At 46.2% G+C, this 25924-nt stretch overlaps 1 long non-coding RNA gene across 1 annotated transcript; it reads left to right on the plus strand.

Annotated features, from left to right (window-relative positions):
• Positions 1-1744: 1744 nt before the first annotated feature.
• LOC117310964 (uncharacterized) lies at positions 1745-22389 on the plus strand. Its single transcript, XR_012329627.1, has 16 exons — positions 1745-1834; positions 2355-2476; positions 4396-4518; positions 5039-5160; positions 7315-7437; positions 7603-7659; positions 7873-8004; positions 8441-8574; positions 9016-9146; positions 9578-9715; positions 11970-12101; positions 12533-12669; positions 13121-13243; positions 15362-15562; positions 19264-19357; positions 19751-22389. It is a non-coding gene; the product is annotated as an uncharacterized lncRNA (long non-coding RNA).
• Positions 22390-25924: the final 3535 nt, after the last annotated feature.

Below are 25924 nucleotides of genomic sequence, written 5' to 3' on the forward strand. Positions count from 1 at the left end.
GTTAGTTTCCTCAGACAAAAGGTTTCTTTGTAGCTACACAGTGGCCAGGTCCACAGAATGTTGCAGATAGCTGCTGAAAACATCCCTCCTCCACCTGAGAATGGCTTGCTCTCCCTCTCAAGCGGAGAGAGCTGGGATTCGATATTTAATGAAGTGCCTCTGTCCACTTGGCATTGAGAGGCACTAGGGGGCGTTAGTGCTCTACACCCGGCGAAATGCCTGTTTCGTTTGTGATTTTCCTTTGTGAAAAACAACTATCCACAGAGTGTTTTGTGCGATTTTCCATCCTTTTAGAGTGACGGAAAGCATTTTACCCACGTAGAAACAGAGAACGAATAGAAAGAGCGTTGCATTACGTTCAATAAAAGCTTAGGGCGGTCTCGGTGGTACGTTAGTGAAGTTATCTGGGGACACCTTAGCCACGTACATTGTGTTGGAGAGGCACCGAGAATTCAGGAGTTCTCAAAGTTCGAGGACACAGTTGCCTTACACGTAGGCACGGTGGCAGCCGTGGACATGGCAGTGATTTGGAGAACGTTGTATTAGTCAGCTCTTGCTGCGATAATGCTTTGCAACAATTCTCCCCAAAACTCACTTACATAAAGAGGCTTCTTAGTTTTCTGGGACCTGTGGGCTAGCTGCAGCGGCTCTCTTGTAGACCTCTCGATGGCGGGTGTCGCTCCATGCCGTGGGTCAGTTTGAGGTCTGTCCCGCACACCTTACCGTGGAGCCCAACTGTGAGGCTGCAGGTCCCTGTCTTCTCGCAGAGTTCGGTGAAACGTAAGAGGTGAACCCAACCACACAAGCCCACGTAAGGCCTCTGCGACTCATTTAAGGCCATCGTGTCTTCCCTTGGCCTCCTGGGAACCCCCTGGCCCCAGGATGCAGCTTCCATAGCCCAGGGCAACCGGCGGAGGGGGGAGCGGGCGGGGCTGCAGGAGGGTGGAACGCCGAGGTCACAGAGGGTGTGGGTGTGGCCACCTCTGCTGTGACTGAACCAAGGGCAGGGGGGCAGGGGGTCCAGGGCAGGGCCCTCAGAGCCCGGTAGGCCCAGGGGGGCGGCGCAAGCACCTAGGCCCAGGCCGAAGAGCGCCTTCTGGTACGCGCGGCAGGCCGGCCTCTCGCCTTGCCACTCAGGCCGCCCTCCCACTTGAAGTGTGTGTGGCACGCGTCCGCGGAGTACACCTCGCTGCACAGGTAGCCACGGGACTGGGCGTCGTAGCTTCCTGCGAGGCGGCCGGAGGTCCCGCAGGCGGGTGGGTCCCTGGGACAGACGCGCGGAGCGGCTCCTGCCCGGCCCCCCTGAGAACCGTCGCCGTTCCGTAAGGCGGGGCGCCTGCTTCAGAATGTAAAATCACGTGTCCGCTCCATCGATACGCCGTTTAGTTTACCAGGCAAGACTTTCTTGGTGAAAGAAGCAGCCTTGCCTTGCATTCTCGAGCAGGCTTCTCGGCTGGCTGTGCACCGGTACTCTCTCTCTGGGTGTGCTAGTCCGCAGGGCAGGGCATCGCCTGGGCAGGGTGGAGCGTGATCTCTGCGGCCTCGTCTTGCAGCTCCTTCCTTTCATTCTCAGTCATCCTGCCCACAGTGGCCTCCTCTCAGGCCTGCATACTTACAACGGCGCATTGCCCGTGCTGCCCCTCTGCAGGCAGTGTCCCTCTGTTTAGTTTGCAGCTGACTGATGCCGCCTCACCCTTCTCATCTCTTCTCAGGTGTCACTTGGTCAAGAAGCGTCCCCTTACCTACTCAGCTCATCACGTCCCCCTACCGTAGCTCACGTGACACCACGCACCTCTCGCTTATGGCCGTCATCGCCTTTCCCATCCAGTTTCAGGTAGGTAAGTTTACCCCGTGGTCCGTGAGGAAGAAGAGATCACGCCTGTTTTGCTTACTCTTGATTCCCAGCGACTAGCCCGGTTACTGATAACCTCTGTTAGAGGGAGAAAGGAATGCACCCAATCCCTGGTGAAGCCCTGAGCGTTTTCCTTTCTAGTGTCCCTCGTACTCCTCCCTGCCATCTGTGTCGCCCTTACTCGGCGGTCTAGCGTTTATGAGTTACGCCTGGGTTACGGTGACTGCTCCGGAGAATCGCATGCCTTTCTATCTCCCTCGCTGCGACCTCTCCTACACCTCCCAGGGCTCTTGGGTTATGCCCTTGCCCTCGTCCGAGCCGTCCGTGGCACCCGCTGTCAACCCCGTACGGCCAAGCTCCGAAGACTGACACTCAAGGCCCTCCGTAATTTGGCTTCAGTTTCACTTTCTAGACGTTTCAAGAAAGAACGGGGTCTAAATATCTGTGAACCTCTGCTCCGTTTCATATCTACCCACGAGGTTAATTTTTTTGTTTCTTCCAGTCCGCCTATTTTGCACCTCCTTCTCTGGGAAGACTTCACTGAGAATCCAAGCGATTTCTGGATCCCTTCTCTCCCCTGAAGCTGCAAACACTTTAACAGGACATGTGCGGAACTGCCGTAAGGTAATCTACATCTTGTCTCCCTCTCTGGTATCTAACCTCCCTGCGAATGGGGGTACGTCTCCGTGTTCTGTGCGGGTTTTTCAGCCCAGGACTCTCTACGCGTAGTGGATATTTGATTTGGTAAGTGAACGAATAAGTGGATGAGTCACCGAGATGAGGGTGTTGTCTCATTCTTTCTCTCTTCCTCCACTTTCAAGTTTCTTTAGTTAGTTTCCTCAGACAAAAGGTTTCTTTGTAGCTACACAGTGGCCAGGTCCACAGAATGTTGCAGATAGCTGCTGAAAACATCCCTCCTCCACCTGAGAATGGCTTGCTCTCCCTCTCAAGCGGAGAGAGCTGGGATTCGATATTTAATGAAGTGCCTCTGTCCACTTGGCATTGAGAGGGCACTAGGGGGCGTTAGTGCTCTACACCCGGCGAAATGCCTGTTTCGTTTGTGATTTTCCTTTGTGAAAAACAACTATCCACAGAGTGTTTTGTGCCGATTTTCCATCCTTTTAGAGTGACGGAAAGCATTTTACCCACGTAGAAACAGAGAACGAATAGAAAGAGCGTTGCATTACGTTTCAATAAAAGCTTAGGGCGGTCTCGGTGGTACGTTAGTGAAGTTATCTGGGGACACCTTAGCCACGTACATTGTGTTGGAGAGGCACCGAGAATTCAGGAGTTCTCAAAGTTCGAGGACACAGTTGCCTTACACGTAGGCACGGTGGCAGCCGTGGACGTGGCAGTGATTTGGAGAACGTTGTACTAGTCAGCTCTTGCTGCGATAATGCTTTGCAACAAATCTCCCCAAAACTCACTTACATAAAGAGGCATCTAGTTTTCTGGGACCTGTGGGCTAGCTGCAGCGGCTCTCTTGTAGACCTCTCGATGGCGGGTGTCGCTCCATGCCGTGGGTCAGTTTGAGGTCTGTCCCGCACACCTTACCGTGGAGCCCAACTGTGAGGCTACAGGTCCCTGTCTTCTCGCAGAGTTCGGTGAAACGTAAGAGGTGAACCCAACCACACAAGCCCACGTAAGGCCTCTGCGACTCATTTAAGGCCCTCGTGTCTTCCCTTGGCCTCCTGGGAACCCCCTGGCCCCAGGATGCAGCTTCCGTAGCCCAGGGCAACCGGCGGAGGGGGGGCGGGCGGGGCTGCAGGAGGGTGGAACGCCTAGGTCACAGAGGGTGTGGGTGTGGCCACCTCTGCTGTGACTGAACCAAGGGCAGGGGGGCAGGGGGTCCAGGGCAGGGCCCTCAGAGCCCGGTAGGCCCAGGGGGGCGGCGCAAGCACCTAGGCCCAGGCCGAAGAGCGCCTTCTGGGTACGCGCGGCAGGCCGGCCTCTCGCCTTGCCACTCAGGCCGCCCTCCCACTTGAAGTGTGTGTGGCACGCGTCCGCGGAGTACACCTCGCTGCACACGTAGCCACGGGACTGGGCGTCGTAGCTTCCTGCGAGGCGGCCGGAGGTCCCGCAGGCGGGTGGGTCCCTGGGACGGACGCGCGGGGCGGCTCCTGCCCGGCCCCCCTGAGAACCGTCGCCATTCCGTAAGGCGGGGCGCCTGCTTCAGAATGTAAAATCACGTGTCCGCTCCATCGATACGCCGTTTAGTTTACCAGGCAAGACTTTCTTGGTGAAAGAAGCAGCCTTGCCTTGCATTCTCGAGCAGGCTTCTCGGCTGGCTGTGCACCGGTACTCTCTCTCTGGGTGTGCTAGTCCGCAGGGCAGGGCATCGCCTGGGCAGGGTGGAGCGTGATCTCTGCGGCCTCGTCTTGCAGCTCCTTCCTTTCATTCTCAGTCATCCTGCCCACAGTGGCCTCCTCTCAGGCCTGCATACTTACAACGGCGCATTGCCCGTGCTGCCCCTCTGCAGGCAGTGTCCCTCTGTTTAGTTTGCAGCTGACTGATGCCGCCTCACCCTTCTCATCTCTTCTCAGGTGTCACTTGGTCAAGATAGCGTCCCCTTACCTACTCAGCTCATCACGTCCCCCTACCGTAGCTCACGTGACACCACGCACCTCTCGCTTATGGCCGTCATCGCCTTTCCCATCCAGTTTCAGGTAGGTAAGTTTACCCCGTGGTCCGTGAGGAAGAAGAGATCACGCCTGGTTTGCTTACTCTTGATTCCCAGCGACTAGCCCGGTTACTGATAACCTCTGTTAGAGGGAGAAAGGAATGCACCCAATCCCTGGTGAAGCCCTGAGCGTTTTCCTTTCTAGTGTCCCTCGTACTCCTCCCTGCCATCTGTGTCGCCCTTACTCGGCGTCTAGCGTTTATGAGTTTACGCCTGGGTTACGGTGACTGCTCCGGAGAATCGCATGCCTTTCTATCTCCCTCGCTGCGACCTCTCCTACACCTCCCAGGGCTCTTGGGTTATGCCCTTGCCCTCGTCCGAGCCGTCCGTGGCACCCGCTGTCAACCCCGTACGGCCAAGCTCCGAAGACTGACACTCAAGGCCCTCCGTAATTTGGCTTCAGTTTCACTTTCTAGACGTTTCAAGAAAGAACGGGGTCTAAATATCTGTGAACCTCTGCTCCGTTTCATATCTACCCACGAGGTTAATTTTTTTGTTTCTTCCAGTCCGCCTATTTTGCACCTCCTTCTCTGGGAAGACTTCACTGAGAATCCAAGCGATTTCTGGATCCCTTCTCTCCCCTGAAGCTGCAAACACTTTAACAGGACATGTGCGGAACTGCCGTAAGGTAATCTACATCTTGTCTCCCTCTCTGGTATCTAACCTCCCTGCGAATGGGGGTACGTCTCCGTGTTCTGTGCGGGTTTTCAGCCCAGGACTCTCTACGCGTAGTGGATATTTGATTTGGTAAGTGAACGAATAAGTGGATGAGTCACCGAGATGAGGGTGTTGTCTCATTCTTTCTCTCTTCCTCCACTTTCAAGTTTCTTTAGTTAGTTTCCTCAGACAAAAGGTTTCTTTGTAGCTACACAGTGGCCAGGTCCACAGAATGTTGCAGATAGCTGCTGAAAACATCCCTCCTCCACCTGAGAATGGCTTGCTCTCCCTCTCAAGCGGAGAGAGCTGGGATTCGATATTCAATGAAGTGCCTCTGTCCACTTGGCATTGAGAGGCACTAGGGGGCGTTAGTGCTCTACACCCGGCGAAATGCCTGTTTCGTTTGTGATTTTCCTTTGTGAAAAACAACTATCCACAGCGTGTTTTGTGCCGATTTTCCATCCTTTTAGAGTGACGGAAAGCATTTTACCCACGTAGAAACAGAGAACGAATAGAAAGAGCGTTGCATTACGTTCAATAAAAGCTTAGGGCGGTCTCGGTGGTACGTTAGTGAAGTTATCTGGGGACACCTTAGCCACGTACATTGTGTTGGAGAGGCACCGAGAATTCAGGAGTTCTCAAAGTTCGAGGACACAGTTGCCTTACACGTAGGCACGGTGGCAGCCGTGGACGTGGCAGTGATTTGGAGAACGTTGTACTAGTCAGCTCTTGCTGCGATAATGCTTTGCAACAAATCTCCCCAAAACTCACTTACATAAAGAGGCATCTAGTTTTCTGGGACCTGTGGGCTAGCTGCAGCGGCTCTCTTGTAGACCTCTCGATGGCGGGTGTCGCTCCATGCCGTGGGTCAGTTTGAGGTCTGTCCCGCACACCTTACCTTGGAGCCCAACTGTGAGGCTGCAGGTCCCTGTCTTCTCGCAGAGTTCGGTGAAACGTAAGAGGTGAACCCAACCACACAAGCCCACGTAAGGCCTCTGCGACTCATTTAAGGCCATCGTGTCTTCCCTTGGCCTCCTGGGAGCCCCCTGGCCCCAGGATGCAGCTTCCGTAGCCCAGGGCAACCGGCGGAGGGGGGGCGGGCGGGGCTGCAGGAGGGTGGGTCCCTGGGACAGACGCGCGGAGCGGCTCCTGCCGGGCACCCCTGAGAACCGTCGCCGTTCCCTAAGGCGGGGTGCCTGCTTCAGAATGTAAATCACGTGTCCACTCTATCGGTACGCTGTTTAGTTTACCAGGCAAGACTTTCTTGGTGAAAGAATTAGCGTTGACTTGCATTCTAGAGCAGGCTTCTCATCTGGCTGTGCATCGGTACTCTCTCTCTGGGTGTGCTAGTCCGCAGGGCAGGGCATCGCCTGGGCAGGGTGGAGCGTGATCTCTGCGGCCTCGTCTTGCAGCTCCTTCCTTTCATTCTCAATCATCCTGCCCACAGTGGCCTCCTCTCAGGCCTGCATACTTACAACGGCACATCGCCCGGGCTGCCCCTTTGCATGAAGTGTCCTTCTGTTTAGTTTGCAACTGATTGATGCCTCCTCATCCTTCTCATGTCTTTTCAGGTGTCACTTTGTCAAGAAAGTATCCCCTTACCTACTCAACTCATCACATCCCCCTACCGTAGCTCACATAACACCACGTACCTCTCGCTTATAGCCTTCATCACTTTTCACATCCATTTTTAGATAGGTGTTTATCACATGGTCTGTGAGGAATAGATCATGACTGTTTTGCTTACTCTTCGTTTCCAGTGACTGGCACAGTTACTGATAACCTGTGTTAAATGGAGAAATGAATGTATCCAATCAATGGTGAACCCCTAACTGTTTTTCCTTCTAGTGTCTCTCATACTCTTCCCTTCCATCTGTGTTGCCGTTACTCTGGGTCTACCATTTATTATTTTACACCTGGATTACGATGATTGCTTCAGAGAATAGCATGTCTTCCTATCTTCCTCCCTACAACCTCTCTTACAGGTCCCAGGGCTCTTGGATTTTGCCATTGCCCTCTTCCAATCTGTCAGTGGCACCCGTTGTCGTCATCGGCTGTCAGCAGACTTGCATGCAATGGTCCTTTCTCTTCTCTTTTCTTCCTTTCGTCACTGGGCCATGCAAAGGCGTGAAACCCTGACACTTGCTGCCATGTGGATGTACCCTGAGAACAGGATGCTGAGCGAGAGAAGTCAGACACACAAGGACACACAGGGCGTGACACCACATAGGAGAATCTTCAAGAACAGGTAGATCCACATAGTCAGTGGATTCCTGGTTGTCAGGGGCTGGCGAGGGGACGGAGTGATAGCTAAGGGTGTGAGGTACATTTTGGGGTGACAGAAGTGATCCAAAGCACGGTAGTAAAGATGGCTGCACAGCTCAGTAAACTGTCCCTGTGCTCCCCGTTGCAGCCTGTGATAGCATCGCTCTCAGGATGAAGGGCTGACTGCAGGAAGGCTGAACGCGCAGTGAGTCCTGGGCCCAGAACCTGAGCTGGTGCTGCCCACGTGGGGAAGTCACTGGTACTTGCGGAGCCTCCATAGAGACTGGCAGCACCTCCAGGGCCTCACAGCTCGTGGCGCACCCGGCCCAAGGGCTTTCCCGCTGATTGTCATCACCGGCTGTCACCAGACTTGCATGCAATGTTCCATTCTTTTTTTTATCTTTTCTCTGTCCCTCAGCACGCAAATGGGTGATTCCCTGACACTTGCTGCCACGTGTATGCACCCTGAGGACACGATGCTCAGCGAGAGCCGTCAGAAACAAAAGGACACACAGGGTCTGACTCCACTGAGGAGAAACGTACAGAGCAGGTAGATCCACAGAGTCAGAGAGTAAGTCCCTCGTTGTCAGGGGCTGCCGTGGGGACGGAGTGATAGCTAAGGGCGTTAGGGACATTTTTGGGGTGACGTAAATGGTCCAAAACATGGCAGTAGTGATGGCTGCACAGCTTCGTAAACTGTCCACACACTGGTGCAGCCTTTGAGAGCATCGCTCTCAGGAAGAAGGGCTGACCGCACAAATACTGAATGAGCAGTGGCTTCTGGGCCCAGACACTCAGCTGGCACCCCCCACGTGGGGAAGTCAGTGTGGCTTTCTGAGCCTCCCCAGAGACTGGCAGCAGCCCCAGGGCCTCACAGAACATGGCACGCCCATCCCCAGAGCTTCCCCTCTGTTTCTCATCACCGGCTGTCAACAGACTTGCATGCAACGTTCTTTTCTTTTATCTTCTCTGCTTTACGTCACTAGGCCATGCAAAGTGGTGAAGCCCTGACACTCGCTGCCACTTGGATGCACCCTGAGACTTCTACGCTATGGGAGAGAAGTCAGACACAGAAGGACACACAGGGTGTGACCCCACTGAGGAGAAACGTACAGAACAGGTAGATCCACATAGGCAGAGAGTAAGTCCCTGGTTGTCAGGGGCTGGCGAGAGGATGCAGTGATTGGTAAGGGCCTGAGGGATATTTTGGGGGTGATGAAGTGATCCAAAGCATGGCAGTAGGGAGGGCTACACAGCTCAGTAAACTGTCCACATGCTCCTCATTGTAGCCTGTGAGAACACAGCTCTCAGAATGAAGGGCTGACTGCAGGAAGACTGAACGTGCAGTGGGTCCTGGGCCCAGACTCTCAGTTGATGGCTCCCCACTTGAGGTAGTGACTGGGAGTTGCTGAGCCTCCTCAGAGAGTCGCAGCAGCCCCAGGGCCTCACAGGGCACGGCGCCCCCTGCCCCAGAGCCTTCCCTCTGGTTCTCATCACCAGCTGTCACCAGACTTACATGCAATGTTCCATTCTTTTCTTTTATCGTTTTTCCGTTCCTCAGCATGAAAAGGGTGAACCCCTGACACTCGCTGCCACCTGGATGCACCCTGAGGACACGATGGTTGGCGAGACCAGTCAGACACAGAAGGACACACAGGGTCTGACCACACTGAGGAGAAACGTCCAGAAAAGGTAGATCCACAGAGGCAGAGAGTAAGTCCCTGGTTGTCAGGGGCTGCCTAGGAGACGGATTAATAGCCAAGGGCGTGAGGGACATTTTCGGGGTGACGGAAATGGTCGAACAAATGGCAGTTGTGATGGCTTCACAGCTTAGTAAACTGTCCCCCGCGCTCCCATGCGGCCTGTGAGAGCATCGCTCTCAGGACGAAGGGCTGACCACAGGAAGACTGAACGAGCAGTGGGTCCCCGGAAAAGACGCCCATTTGGCGGCCCCCCACTTGGGGTAGTGACTGGGAGTTGGTGAGCCTCCAAGGAAACTGGCAACAACCCCAGGGCCTCACAGGGCCCGGCGACCCTGGTCACAGTGCCTTCCCTCTGGTTCCCATCACCAGTTGTCACCAGACTTGCACGCAATGTTTCTCTTTTCTTTATTCTTTTCTCAGTCCTTCTGCATGCAAAGAGGTGAACCCCTGACACTTGATGCCACGTGGATGCACCGAGGACACGATGGTCGGCGAGACAAGTCAGACACAGAAGGGCATATACGGTCTCACCCCACTGAGGAGAAACGTCAAGAACAGGTAGATCCAGAGGGGAGGCTTTGGGGCCCATGATGCCGTTCACTGTGAGGACCTGGGGCTGCTGCCAGTCTCCGTGGAGGCTCTGGAAGCCCCAGTGACTTCCCCACGTACGGGGCGCCAGCTGAGCATCTGCGCACAGGACTCACCGTTCGTTCAGTCTTTCTGCGATCAAACCGTTGTTCACTTGGCATTTACAGACACCAGGGGCATTAGTGCTCTACACTCAGTGTAATGCCTGTTTTGTTTGTGATTTTCCTTTGTGGATAACAACTATCCACAAAATGTTTTGTTCCAATTTTCCATCCTTTTAGATTGATAAAAGTCATTTTAACTACGTAGAAACAAAAAATGAATAGAAAGAACTTTGCATTACATTTAATAAAAGTTTAGGGAGATCTTTGTGGTACATTAGTGAAGCTATTTGGGGAAAGTTTAGTCATGTACATTGTGTTGGAGAGGCACCAAGAATTCAAGAATTCTCAAAGTTTGAGGACACAATTGCCTTATATGTAGGCATGGTGGCAGCCATGTACATAGCAGTGATTTGGAGGATGTTCTATTAGTCAGCTCTTGCTGTGATAATGCTTTGGAACAAATCTCCCCAAAACTCAGTTACATAAATAAGAATTTATTTTTCTTGGACCTGTGGGCTAGCTGCAGCGGCTCTCTTTTAGACCTCTAGATGGCTGGTATTGCTCCATGTTTTGGGTCAGTTTGAGGTGTGTCGCACACATCTTACTGTGGAGCCCAACTGTGAGGATGCAGCTCCCAGGCCCTGTCTTCTCACAAAGTTCACTGAAACATAAGAGGTGAGCCCAACCACACAAGCCCACTTAAGGCCTCTGCGACTCATTTAAGGCCATATGTCTGCCCTTGGCATCCTCGGAACCCCCTGGCCTCAGGATGCAGCTTCTGTAGTTCATGGCAACCTGCGGAGAGGGGGCAGGGCTGCAGGAGGGTGGAACACTGACCTCACAGAGGGTGTGGGTGTGGCCACCTCTGCTGTGACTGAACAAAGTGCAGGGGAGCAGGGGGTCCAGGGCAGGGCCCTCAGAGCCCGGCAGGCCCAGGGAGGTGGCACGAGCATCTCGGCCCAGGACAAAGAGCGCCTTCTTGGTCTGCACGGCAGGCCAGCCTCTCACCTTGCCACTGAGTCCGCCCTCCGACTTGAAGTGTGTGCGGAACGTGTCTGCGGAATACACCTCGCTGCACAGATAGCCATAGGAGTTGGCGCGTAGCTTCCTGCCAGGCAGCTGAAGGTCGCAGGCAGGTGGGTCCCTGGGACACACGCCGGGAGGCTCCTGACCGGCGCCTGAGAACTGTTGCTGTTCCGTAAGTTAAGGAGCTTGTTTCAGAATGTAAATGATATGTCCACTAGATATGCTGTTTAGTTTAACAGGCAATACTTTCTTGGTGAAAGAAGCAGTGTTGACTTGCATTCTAGAGCAGGCTTCTCATCTGGCTGTGCACTGGCACTCTGGGTGTGCTAGTCCGCAGGGCAGGGCATCCCCTGGGCAGGATGGAGCATGATCTCTGCGGCCTCGTCTTGCCCCTCCTTCCTTTCATTCTCAATCTTCCAGCCCACAGTGGCCTCCTTTCAGGCCTACATACTTACAATGGCACATTGCCCATGCTGCCCCCTGAATGAAATGTCCTTCTGTTTAGTTTGCAACTGATTGATGCCTCCTCATCCTTCTCATGTCTTCTCAGGTGTCACTTTGTCAAGAAAGTATCCCCTTACCTACTCAACTCATCACATTCCCCTACCATAGCTCACATAACACCACGTACCTCTCGCTTATAGCCTTCATCACATTTCACATCCATTTTTAGATAGGTGTTTATCACATGGTCCGTGAGGAAGAGATCATGACTGTTTTGCTTACTCTTCGTTCCCAGCGACTGGCACAGTTACTGATAACCTGTGTTAAATGGAGAAATGAATGTATCCAATCAATGGTGAAGCCCTGACAGTTTTTCTTTCTAGTGTCTCTCATACTCCACCTTTCCATCTGTGTTGCCGTTACTCTGGGTCTACCATTTATTATTTTACACCTGGATTACGATGATTGCTTCAGAGAATAGCATGTCTTTCTCTCTTCCTCCCTACAACCTCTCTTACACGTCCCAAGGCCCTTGGGTTTTGCCATTGCCCTCTTCCAATCCGTCCGTGGCACCCGTTGTCATCATCGGCTGTCAGCAGACTTGCATGCAATGTTCCATTCTTTTTTTTTATCTTTTCTCTGTCCCTCAGCACGCTAAGGGGTGATGCCTGGACACTTGCTGCCACGTGTATGCACCCTGAGGACACGATGCTCAGCGAGAGCCGTCAGAAAAAAAAGGACACGCAGGGTCTGACTCCACTGAGGAGAAACGTACAGAGCAGGTAGATCCACAGAGTCAGAGAGTAAGTCCCTCCTTGTCAGGGGCTGCCGTGGGGGCGGGATGATAGCTAAAGGCATGAGGGTCATTTTTGGGGTGACGTAAATGGTCCAAAACATGGCAGTTGTGATGGCTTCACAGCTTAGTAAACTGTCCCCCGCGCTTCCGTGCGGCCTGTGAGAGCATCGCTCTCAGGACAAAGGGCTGACCGCAGGAAGGCTGAACGAGCAGTGGGTCTTCGGTAAAGACGCTCATTTTTCGGCCCCCACCTGGGGTAGTGACTTGGAGTTTGTGAACCTCCACGGAGACTGGCAGCAACCACAGAGCCTCACGGGGCCCTGCACCCTGGTCACAGGGCCTTCCCTCTTGCTGTCATTACCAGTTTTCACCAGACTTGCGTGCAATGTTCCTTCCTGTTCTTTTTCCTTTTATCAGTCCTTCTGCATGCAAAGATGTAAACCCCTGCCACTCAACGCCACGTGGATGCACCCTGACACGATGGTCGGTGAGACGAGTCAGACACAGACGGACACACAGGGTCTGACCCCACTGAAGAGAAACGTCCAGAACAGGTAGATCCACATAGTCAGAGAGTGGGTTCCTGGTTGTCAGGGTCTGGCGAGGGGACGGAGTGATAGGTAATGGCATGAGGGACATTTTTAGGGTGATGGAAGTGGTCCAAACCACGGCAGTTGGTATGGCTGAACGGCTCAGTAAACTGTCCCCGTGCTCCCCATTGTAGATTGTGAGAACATCTCTCTCAGTACAAAGGGCTGACTGAAGGAAGACTGAATGAGCAGTGGGTCCTGGGCCCAGACACTCAGAGGGCGGCCCCCCACTTGGGGAAGTGACTGGGAGTTGCTGAGCCTCCATGGAGACTGGCAGGCGCCCCAGGCCCTCACAGGTCATGGCGCCACCGGTCCCAGAGCCTTCCCTCTGGTTCTCATCACCAGCTGTCACCATACTTGCATGCAATGTTCCTTTCTTTTCTTTTCTCTTTTCTCATTCCCTCTGCACGCAAAGGTGTGAAACCCTGACACGCACTGCCACATGGATGAATCCTGAGAACATGATGCTCAGCGAGAGAAGTCAGACACAGAAGGACACACAGGGTGTGACCCCACTGAGGAGAAACGTCCAGAACAGGTAGATCCACAGAGTCAGAGAGTGGGTTCCTGGTTGTCAGGGGCTGGCAAGTGCACGGAGTGATAGGTAATGGCATGAGAGACACTTTGGGGTGATGCAAGTGGTCCAAAGCATGGCAGTAGGAATGGCTGAACAGCTCATTGTTACAGAGTAACAAGAGAACAATTACTTATAATTTTAATAGCCAGATATAATCACTGTTCATTTTGGTGTATATACTTTCAGTCTTTTTCTTCCCTATAAATATATTTGTACACTTAGGTATTACAAAAATAGAATAGTAGTATACTTGCTATTTCATATTCCTGCTTTTTTCACTTAATGATGTATCATGTAGTATTGCGTCATATTGATGTCCCATAGTTTAATCAATTCTTTGCCTTTAGATTTAGACAGTTTGCTTTTCCCTGTCAGAAACAATGTGAATACGTTGTATATACATCTCTGTATCCATCGGGATTACTTCTGTAGAATAAGGTACTACAAGTGAAATGACAAAGTGTGACATATTTTTAAGACTTTCGATACACATGGCCAAATTACCACCCAGAAATGCTATGCCAGTTTGTAGTCCACCCCAACAGTAGATGTGAAGCCTGCCTCTCACAAACACTGGCTTGTAGCACTTGTTAAAAAATGTAAAACTACAAAAATGAGTACCTCTCCATTTTCTATGCAAGTGGGATTACTCCAAATTTTATAATATTTTTCAATTAATTTGGTATAAGCATTTTAGCAAGTCATTAAATTTGCATCTCCTGCATGATTTTTGTGATTGTTCAGTATTCCATTGTATGAATATGCCACAGTGCACATAGCTTATCCATTCTTGGATATACGCTGTGTCCAGTTTTTCAGTTACAAATAGTACTCTGATATATTTACTTACTTATATCTCTATTTCTTTTGGTTAAATTCTTAGAAAGAGAGTTGTTGGAGCAAAAAGGTATAGACATTATTTAAAGGCTTTTCGTACAGAATCTTGCCTTAATCTGATAGGAGAATAACCACATTTTGTTTTATTTTGTATTCATTTGATTTACTGGTGAGGTTTACTGGCTGTTTGTATTAATTTGGCTCTTTGGTTAATTATACCCTGTGTCCATTCTTCTGTAGTGAGAGTTTGTAAGGGTTGTATGATATCCTGTCAGATCCATATGTCTGACTTGCTATTTCTATGTGTCATGGGGGTGTTGAAAGACTCCAGTTATTTTAATGTGATGGTCCATACAACACTTAAAAAAAAAGACTCACTGGGCTTCCCTGTAGGTGCGATGGTTGAGAGTCCGCCTGCCGATGCAGGGGACACGTGTTCATGCCCCGGTCCGGGAAGATCCCACATGCCGCGGAGCGGCTAGGCCCGTGAGCCATGGCCGCCGAGTCTGCACGTCCGGAGCCTGTGCTCCGCAACGGGAGAGGCCACAGCAGTGAGAGGCCCGCGTACTGCAAAAAAAAAAAAAAAAAGACTCATCATAGTTTCCTTTCATGTAATATTTTTTAATACCTGTGCTTTGGTGATGATCCCTTTGGTTTAAATGAGTAGGTTGTTCAGCCCCAGAACTACTAGAATTCATGATCAGTTTTTCTGGTTTTTGTCTGACTTTTTATGGAGGAGAGTTCTTGACCATCATACTTTCATGATAGGTTTTTAGTATGTATTCTCTATTCACACATTGTTTGAATTTGTTATTATTTGTAACCTCTTAGACTTGTTCTTTTCCCTCTAAAACTAACAGTTATTACATTTCTTCTATTTTGTTTTCCCCTTTTAACTAGTTTCATGTGTGATTTGGAGCTGAAGATCATGATCAAAAGAATGCAGTGCATTTCTGAGCTCCACCAGGTTTTGCTTGTGAGGTTTACATGCCACTGCCGCCCTTGCTAATTATGAACTGAGATTCATTTTGTGATGCTTTTTGCTCATAGGTTATATACAGTTATTCTTCAGTTCTGTAATTGTAAAATATGTTGGATGATTTATTGGGACTAAAGGCAGGGTTATCATTGCACATCCAAGAAGAGGTTTTTAAATTGGATTATGCATTATGTGTGTGCGTATACATTTCTGTTTTTTTCCATATCCAAAATTACAAACCTGCCATGACTTCTCTTGTGCAGGACTCTTCCACACGTGAGAAAATGGGAGCTGTCTATATGTTAAATCTGTATAGACTTTGCAAATGACCTTTTGTCTTTCATCGAAAGCACTGGACCTGCAGCAGTGTGGCCTCACCAGTGAAGGAGCAAAGACTTTACTAAAGGCCCTTGAAACCAACAGAACTCTGCTCGTTCTGGATATAAGAAAAAATCCACTTATTGGTATGTGGTCACTTTTTTTAAATTGATAAACACATAGGAAAACAAAAAGAATTTGTTCACGTATTGACAGTTTTTAAAACTTAATGTGTTTAACTTTCCTCATCATATACAGCTGGCCCTTGAACAACGTGGGGCTAGGGGTGCCGACCCCTACACAGTTGAAAATCTGGGAATAGGTTTATAGTCAGTTGTTCCGCATCTGTGGATTCAACCAACCTTGGATCGTGTAGGATGATAGTACATATTTATTGAAAAATATCCGTGTGTCAATGGACCCACGAGGTTCAAACCCATGTTGTTCAAGCTTCAACTGTACTTGTCTAGTGTTGCACTTCCCTTATGTTTTTAGCAGATAATGTACTAATTAAAGTGAATTATACTTGTAAATTGTTCTTAACTCTGAATAGAGGTGAACCTAGATACTAAGACTGCTTCCACGAAGAGCATTATTTCTTTCCTGTGCAACCTCTGAATTCTTTCCAGGAGTTCTTTATTCATTTGTCAGATTCACAAGTAATTTTTTTACTATCTTCTGTGTGCCAGATACGGGTTTAGGCACTAGGGATAAAGCAGTGAACAAAACAGACAAAAGTCTTGCCCTCGTGGAGCTTACAGTCTAGTGAAGGAGTTCAGATAGAAATGAGTAAACAGATAAGTCATATAATTTTAGATAGTAGGAAGTGCAAAAATATATTAATGTAAGGAGAGTGAGGGAGAGCAGGTAGGACTCCATTGGATAGGTTTGTTAGGGGACAGCTTCACAGGAGAAGTGGCATTTGAACGGAGACCTGAATGAAGAGAGGAGCAAGCCATGGAAGAACTGGAGTAAGCACATTCCAGGACAAGGAAGCAATGAGTATGCAGGCATGTAGGTGGGTGGATTATTTAAGGAAAAACAAGGAGGCCAACATGGCCAGAGTACTGAGTGAAGAAGAGTGTGGTATGACATGAGGTCAAGGAGCTAGCCAGGGGTCTGCTCTTGTAAAGTCTTGAAGGCCAGAGTAAAGATGTGGATTCTTCTAAATGAGTAGAGAGTTTTGAAGTGGGACAAGGCATGATCCAAATAGTATCTGAATAAGATGACCTGGTATAGAGAATAGACTTGAGGGGGATAAAGAAGACAAACAGGGAGACCAGTTAGGAGACTATCACAGGGGTCCAAATAAGGGCTGTTTATGGCCTAGGTTAGGTTGGAAGTTTGCAGCAAGTGAAAAGTGGTTGAATTCAGGTTGTGTTTTGAGGGTGTAGCTAACAAGGCTTGCCGATAGATTAGATGTGGGGTATGAAGGAGACAGTAACAAGGAGACAAGTCGTTGATGATTATGTGTGCAACTGGGTGGTATCACTTAGAAAAAGGGAGCTGATGGGAGGAGCAGCTTTTGAGGGAATATCAGGACTTTGGTTTGTTATCTTTGATGCCCTTTAGGTATCTAAGTGTCTGGACGGTGCTTAGACTGTACTTTCTATCCAAAGGTATCTAAAGCCACTTTAGATGCAAACTGTTTAAAGCTGACCTTTGCTGCTGCCAAAATAGTAGCCACTGGGGGCAGTCTGCAAGATGGCATCTTAGGTTTCTGAGGAAGAAATTAGAATACACAAAGCGGGAAATAAGTGTATAATTACATAATGTAGACTTCATATTTAATTTTATGGGAAAAGCAATAATTAGTTGGCTTTTGGTTTTAAATGGAAATAGCCACTCATTGGGAAATAATTACTCTAATTTCAATTTATTTTACTTTAAATCATTCTGTGATAAAAGCAGTTACCGAAAAAGGTCTCCAGAATGGAAGGAGTGCCAAGTCAGAGGCATATAACATGTTTTAATTCTCTCGGAAGAATTTCTCTTTAATGGCTTTTCTTTCCTTTTTAAAAGAAAATTATCAAGGTACTTTCTGCCATCTTAAAACTAAGTTTGTAGTCAAATGAAATGGCTTTTCTGTTTTTGAAAATGTTGTGTGATGCTTTAATTTAGCTTCCCAGAAGTGCAGATTGAAGACCTTTTATTAAGTAAAATATCTTAAATTCCAATGAAGATCAAACCCTCCTAAATTACCTGTAGCTTAAATGGCATATTTATCATTTCTGTCTCAGTACCAGTGGATAACTTCTCCATCGGTGAAGGAGCCATGCATAGCTGCTAGACAGAAAAGGAGAACTATAATTTTGGAAAGTGGTCGAAAAGGAAAAACTAGTATTAGAATTAGTAACTCTTTCTTTTTTTAAATGCTACTAGAATTTATACCCCTTATATTTTCCGGTGTGCTAAACTTAAAACAGCCTTAATGGTTATTCCTTAATGGTTAATTACTTCCTTAATGGTTAGCTGTCAATATTATTTCTGGTTCTTATGGAACGCACCTAGGATGTTCCTACAAAGTGTTCAATATGTATTAGATATTAATTTTAATGTGATAAAGCTCTTGAAGTGACAAAATCCATATCCAGATACGAGGTCACCTTTTCTCCCTTTCATGTGGGGTCCAGGCCTTAGGGAAGAGAGGGAAGCATGTGATGTGTCTAGTGACACCCCCAAGATAAAATAAAGTAGGCAGAGGGCTTCCCTGGTGGCGCAGTGGTTGAGAGTCCGCCTGCCGATGCAGGGGACACGGGTTCGTGCCCTGGTCCGGGAAGATCCCACATGCTGCGGAGCGGCTGGGCCTGTGAGCCATGGCGGCTGAGCCTGCGCGTCCAGAGCCTGTGCTCCGCAATGGGAGGGGCCACAACAGCGAGAGGCCCGTGTACCGCAAAAAAAAAAAAAAAAAAAAAAAAAAAAAAAAAAAAAGTAGGCAGAGCCCTTGGCACTTTACAGATATGAAGAGTTTTTATTGCCATCACCACCATGTGAACAGACAGTGTTTTACAGCAGTGCAGACAGGTTAGGGTCAGGTGCAGCGGGAAGTGGGATCAGGCAGGATAAGAACACGAGGAGCGTCATGGGTGGGGGCTGGTTCCAGAGCCTTTACTAAGGAAACAACAAAAATCACAGATGATAATGACTGTTTTTTTCAAAATGCAGGAATCAGTGGAAGAACTAGAAATGATCATGTTCAGAATTATGATCAGTTATGTCTAAGTATGTAAAAGTCAGTTATTTTCCCATAAGCCATAAATAACAATAAAAAACAAGGAAAGATCCCATTTGTAATAGTCACAAAACTTAGTAAATATCTAGAAGTCAGTTCAGTATTCACCTGAAAAAGTTAGTGCAAAAGGATAGATGAAACATTTTAAACATATATGTTAACGTTAATAAAATGTAATGTTAACATAGGATCTATTAGCATATAAAGCCACTGGCAGAGGGAAAGACAGATCGGTGGAAAAGTCCAGAAACTGGTCCCTGTTTACTTGAGAATTGTATTTTAACTTAGACAATTTTAAAGTCTAAATTTTCACGTTTGTAAAAGGGTGAGGATTTAAAAAAAGCTGATACTTCTGGAAATGGCTGTCATTCTGATGGATATTTTAAAAATGTTAACTGAAATTTAAATGTATAAATTATAAAAAGAAGATGACAGAAAGGCCTATTATCATTTTATTACCCAGATAAACCCGGTGGCCCACTGATAGGAGAAGGGACTTCTCTAAGTAGTTTTCTTCATCCTGATTTCTGGATACTCCCATCTTTAATCTGCTTTTGGAAGCACCGGGTGACATTTTGGCAAGTTTTATTCAATTTCTTTATGCCTTGATTTTAGGAAAGAAGAATAGTAGCTGTGCTGAGCTCTGCCAGGTCAGATAGAATTTTGGAGTATTCTCTTTCTCTCTCTTGTAGACAGCCACTGTCATTTGGTAAGCCATAAGACTTCCTTTGCTTTGACTGTGGTTAGTGTGTTTGCTGGATTTCTAAAATATATTTTTAGTGTTTACTTGTTTAGATTGAAAAGATTGGGCTATATTTTTAAAAGTTTATCCCTCCATTTTGGAAGGCCTTTTAAGTTGTGATATTGCATGCAAGAGAGCTAACGGAATTCTGGACTCCATATTTTCGTTTTTACCTTTTTTTTTTCCTCAGATTTGAACCAACAATGGCTAAGAATGAGAGGAACTCAGACCCGAATATTTTTTCCCTTGTCAAGCACAGAGAATATGGGAAAAACTGAAACTGGGAAATTGTTTTGCTCGTCTTCTTTTCCTCCTTTTTGGTCAGTTACCTTAGTGAGCCACCTTACTTTGTATTTCTAGCCTGGCTTCAGAAAGACCTGAACTTGATGAACAACACACTGTTGGAGTAGTAGATTGCTACAAGGAACCAAGATCCAGACGACCTTAAATGGAGGCTACATGGAATTATATTCAAGAAGGATGGTCCAGCCAATATCCTCACTTCCATTGTGAAAGGAGTTCCCTATTCCTAAGATAATGGACCTATGTCCCACTGGCACAGAAGATGGAGATTTATCCCAGTGCCTTTATATATGTATAGATATTAAAATTATATATATATATATGTTTATATATAGATAATGCCTAATGGAAATATCTCAGATGTTCTATTTTGTGTTTCTTCTTTAATTTCTTATAAAATTGAGACCACTTTTTAACTCAAAAGAGGAAAACCTTAAAAATTAATTTAAAACACATTTTCAGTAGTCTAAGGTTCAGAGTGACTTGGCAGAGAAAATTGCTGAATGGTTAGATAACAGTGCTGGTAGGCTTGGCTATTGTAACACTTTACATCTGAGTTTCTCTTCCTTGAAATTACAAGAACAATATGACTCAAGAGAAAGATTGATAATTAGGAATATTCTGCTTGCTTTTTATATAGCCCATTGAAGAACATTTTGATTAATTATTTGGAGGTCATAAGAAGGTACCTTCATGATCTAACTTTTGAACAACTAGTGTTGCAACAAAAAGCTATGACTTAAAATTAAAAAGGAAATTTGAAATGACCTGTTTCTTTTGGCATCTCAAGCCCGATATCTGTCAGTAAAATGAGTCACTTTTCAGTCATATGGGTGGTCAGCAATATAAATTTTATTGGGAAGCTGAAAGACACCATTGCCAAACAGAGCATCTGCAGTGTTCACATCTATATTTGAGCATCTTTTGTTTTCCCAAGGGGTGAAGATGGGAAGAAGGAAGGCAGAGAAATGCACTTCTATACAGCTTTTCAAGACGGATAGAAAAGAGAGCATTCCCAGAGGCAGGTCAAGTTCAACCCAAGAACAACTCTCTCAGTCCTTTCACAACTAGTTAAAATACAAGACCAGTAGTAACTCAGCTCTCAAATCAGTGTTGAACTCAAGCAGAAGTTTGTTAATATTGATACGGTTAACATACATCAAATAGGATTACTGAATTTTCTGAATCTAAGAGTTCTCCAGAGTGTTGACATTTCCGTACTGAACTCCCAGGATTGTTTGTTTTCAAGGGCTGTTGGGCTCAAGACACATTTTGTTTTAAATAATCCTTCATAAAAAGTTCAGCTTTCAGTCTAATACGATTGAAACCCAGCTTGAGTGTGTTTTATAATGCACTGAAATGGAAAGACTATGGGCATTGAATTGTTCAAAACATGGCAGGCGAAGGAGTGATATGTAGGGAGGAGTTGATCAAAGAAATCAGTGAGACTTGATATGTCTTGTTATCTCATTTTATTTACCTTTTAGAACTCTTCCAAATATTAGACGAAAGAAATCAATATCAATTTTCACCTGTCACGTTCCACACTTCTATTATTAATGAATGTCAAATTTGACCACAGTTTTCTGTACCACCTGCTTTGCAATAATATTTCTGAGCCTTTATTAAAAATGTAAAATTGTCATTGAATTTCCAAATATGATTCTCCAGTGGCTAATTCAGCTTGTTTTATTAATAAGCAAGTTCTGATGAGTAATACTAATTTAATACACCAGCATGTAAGGTGAAAGTGTAAGTTATTCCTGCTGAAGGTGATGAGATATGACTGTGATGTGGTGGTAGAGCACTCACCTTACTGAACGAACCCTGCGAGCACACAGTTCTTGGGAGAAAGCAGAACTTCATATAGTAGCAAATCTGATATTATTTTGCATGTCTCCTGTAGCAGTGGAATGCACACACACACACACACACACACACACACACACACAAACACACACATCATGGGTGAAAAAACACACATGCGCACCTTAGATGCTTCCATTAATTTCTGAATATAGTTCCCCGGAAAGAAAAAGCTTTACTGATGATTTGTACTTTTATAGTTTATTATTTTATCCATACTAAAACACTTCATGAGATCACTTCGTATTTTGTTGTCCATGGAATGCTTTTAATTTTGAGGTGCTAAATGCAAATGGAAATAATTATTATAGTCATTGGCCATGAAAGATTAAGTTACAGAGAACCCGGTGACTGGAGGTCAGACCTGCCACGGAATTATTCTCTGCTCCAGAGACCATTAGAATATCACTTAAGGATAGAACGCTGCTATTGAGAAACTAGCTCTCTTTTATTTTTACTAGAAGGAGACAAAAGTAGGGGACCTTGGCTGTGTGAGTGTATGAGACATTCTCAGTTTTGTACAATAAGCCAAAAACAATACATGAAATAGCCTTTTGTCTTTTGTACCCAGCTCCTTCCTGTATTGCTCCTGACAAATGACACTTAAATCAACAAGAGTTGCTCGAACATTTTGACAGTTATGTTTCCCATACCCTGAAGCATTTTTAAAGCGTTACTGAGATAAAGCTATTTCAAAAAATACTCCCTCCAGGGTAGAGGGTGGCTAGGTAGGAATGGAAAAAAAAAATACTCCCTCCAAATTTTTTCAGGGTGGCATCAATGAAAGTAACTTAGGGGAAAAATACTCCACCTTGAGTTCATGGCCTATCACTCTAAGGCCAGGCAAGCATAACCCTTCATAGCAAAACCTAAGTTTGCTCCCAGTTGAGAATTTGGTTTCCATGGTCTTTTATAAAAAGTATATGGAGAATTTAATTCCCTATATTCCCTTTCCAAAGAGTGAATTAGTTCATCATTCATAAGAGATGATGAAAAGTACAATTTTGTTGAATAGGTGGAATGTATATTACATATAATATATATATATTTATATATATATATATATATATATATATATATATATATACACAATATATAAAGTTACTATTCAGAGTCCTAAAACATGGATTTTTCTTACTTACCAAGTATGAACAGTAACTTGATCTCTAAACACAATAAAGCACCTGGTCATAACAGAATCATAAAAAATATTTGATATCAGAATGAATTCACTGTTCAGGTGTAAAGAGGGAATAGCTTCAGTTTTCCTCTTTCTTGAACCCCATTATTGCATCCTGGACAGAGGGGATTTTCTTGATTTTAATCGAAAGGAGAAATATTCACTTTTGTTGAGATGGAAATTGACAACCTCAGTAGGCAGAGGCACTGTTTTTATTTGGCTGAATTCATGTTTCTAGTGATAATTCAAGGTGTAATTGAATTACACCACTGCCACTCCAAAATCTGAAAATGATAAGCATCTCACCAGAGTTTCAGGATGGCCCATTACCTATGCTGTGGAAAGGATATTCAAAATACCATGCTTCATCAATGTCTTCTCAGATTTATTAATCAATGGACAACTACTGAGTTAAGACAGTGTCTCATCCTTGCTTCAAAAAAATAAAAACAAAAAAAAACCCACAAAGAAACTGTTAACTATGAAAACTTATTATGCCAGGATTTAGTATGGCCTGACTTCGAAATTTAGTTTCAGAGGCTTCTGTGAATATACCAAGGAAAGAGGACCTAGGTGTATCTTATTCCCACAGGCCGCCAATAAATATTTGCTTCACGGAGAAAAAATTAATATATAGTATAGGAGAGAGCCTGACAGATGCTTAACACTATTGAGTGATAGCAATGCCCAAACTCATCTGTGATCAAACACCATGAAAGTATCCTCCTAAGGATAAACTTATTACAAATAAGTGAAAATTCAATTATGGAGATACTTTCTGTTTCAGCTTTGATATGCAAAACGCTTGGAAGTTGCCACTGTATCTTGTCCTTACAAGAAAATGCGGTACAAAATGAAAATCAATGACTTTTCTCAGACGTGATTAATAAAACATGTAACTATGAAAGAATTTTAAAACTGTAATTATGTATGTGTATATATGTGTCTCTGAAAGATCTGTGTCAAAGAAAACTGAGGCTATCAGTATAAACTCATTTAACTTCTATCTCTTCTTACGTTTATTTCCTCCCAAACTTACCAGTATCCATCCAACTCGAAGGATACAAGTGATTTTTATAGACTGTGCAAAGTTTTTTTCTTACTCATATGTCCATGATTCCCCAGTTCTCTAAATTATTATCTACATCTTCAGGATCTCTTTTATCGGTTCCTTCATTTCAACATATAAAATATAAGTCCTTCTCATTCTAAAAAATTCTTTTTTGCTAATTATTTTCTCTTTTCATCCAAACTCCTTGAGAGTAGCCTATTCCCACTGTCTTCACTAGCCCCGCCTGGCCCCCACAGGCAGCCCTACACCCTCAATTTATTGCCATCTGGCTTTTTGTCCACCACTTCACTGAACTTCTCTAAGGTCACTGGGGACCTAACTGCCCAAATCCAATGGACACTCACATTCTCTGAAGGATGACACTGTCATCTACTTCCTCCTTCTTGAAACTCTATTACCTCTCTCCTTCCCAGAATTCTTTCTCCGCTTATTACTTAAACATTGTCGGTACTCACAATTCTCTGAAATCTCATCCATGTTCATGATTTTAATGACTGCTGATATGTGCTGATGACACTCAAATTTTTATCTTTCCATGTCTTCACGTGCATGTCCAGTTATCTACCAGTGTGTCTCCTGAATTCTACACGTGCTTTACAATTCAACATGTCCAGAACTAAAGTCTTTTTCCCAATTCAGTTCTTTATCCCCTATTTCCAAACTCAATGATAGCACCACCCAATCTTAGTCACACAGATGGGGGTTCAGCCTCCGCCTTCTACTTCTTCCATACTTCCCAAGATCAAGTCTTGCTTGTAATTTCCCAAATACAATTAGAACTTATTTCCTCCTTTCATCTATACCTTATTTCAGACCCCTTTCTTCTTGCTATTACCTGGTCTAGAAGTTACCAAATAGCTGTTTGGTGGAACCAGTTGTTAGACAATTCTATTTAAACAGGACTCTAGAGTCAAATAGCTTTGAGGATGGCCATGTACCATACGCCTGCTGTGATGATCCAGAATGAACACTAGCAGCCCCGAGGAGCTGTACAGTAAAGAAACCTGATTAACTTTACTTAAGCCAGGTTCTCCCTTCTGCCGGCCTATAAACCTCTCAGTAGGGACAGGAGAGGAGGTGGCAGCGTGAAAGTCCCACTTGAAAATAAAAAACGCTGCTCCTCAGAAGAGTGGGGCATAATTGTTTCCAGGCTTCTTCAAATTCCTCATCCATACTGACGTCAGTGGTCTAAAATGCCACCTGAACTTGTCCTTTCCATTCTTAGCTGTTTTCTGAGGAAACGAGCTCCAAGCACATGGGTGGTTAAGACCCGCTCTCCTCCTCGTGGCCTCCTTTAGGGGCACTTGCCACTGCCTAGTGACACTGCACTGATCCTCCAGAGCCTGTGCCTGTGGCTCCGTAACACACCCCTCGCACACTCACGGCTCTGGACTTCCGCTGTCCTCTCTGCCTTGCGTGTCCTTTCCCTTCACCGGCTGACTCACCAGTTTTTCACGAGTCCTTTAAGACTTAGCTTAGGGACTGCCTCTTTCGATGACTTTTCTTTGCCTCACAGCTCCCCCTCTTCTTCCACACTGACTAAACGCCCTGAATATGCCCGTCACAGCATGTCACGTGCAGGATGAGACATCTGCTGTGTGTCTTCCCCTCTCACCCCACTGCTAAAGGGCCAACGCTACATCTTGCTCATCGTTTCGCTCCTCTAACACCCAACCCATGATTAATGAACTAACTAGTACTGTAGTAGCCCTCTTAGTAACAATCAGGCAGGACCTTCTAAAAGAAATCTGACGCTCCAGCTGTTCTCTGCTCTCACCTTTCAGTCTGAATGAACTAAACACTTATCTGTACATGTTTTACCAGGGAGACAGAATTTAATCCACAGATGTGTCATCACATACTCTTACATACTCTGCTATTTAGAAATTCTGCTCATGATGGGGGAAGGAGACAGGTGTGCTTTCTGACAGCCCCACTGTTACGCACTTCTGGTGCTCACTGCCTTCTCTCTCAGTGCCTTCCTTAAACCCTTCCTCTCTTAAAAGGAAACAGGATAACAAAGTAATTAAGAGCCTGGGTTCTGCCTATCTGTGAAACAGAAACATAACCAAGAACATAGAGAATAGATTGGTGGTTACCAAGGGGGAGGGGG

Source organism: Tursiops truncatus, unplaced genomic scaffold, assembly GCF_011762595.2.
Source record: "Tursiops truncatus isolate mTurTru1 unplaced genomic scaffold, mTurTru1.mat.Y mat_scaffold_737_arrow_ctg1, whole genome shotgun sequence".
NCBI classification, from domain to species: Eukaryota; Metazoa; Chordata; class Mammalia; order Artiodactyla; family Delphinidae; genus Tursiops; species Tursiops truncatus.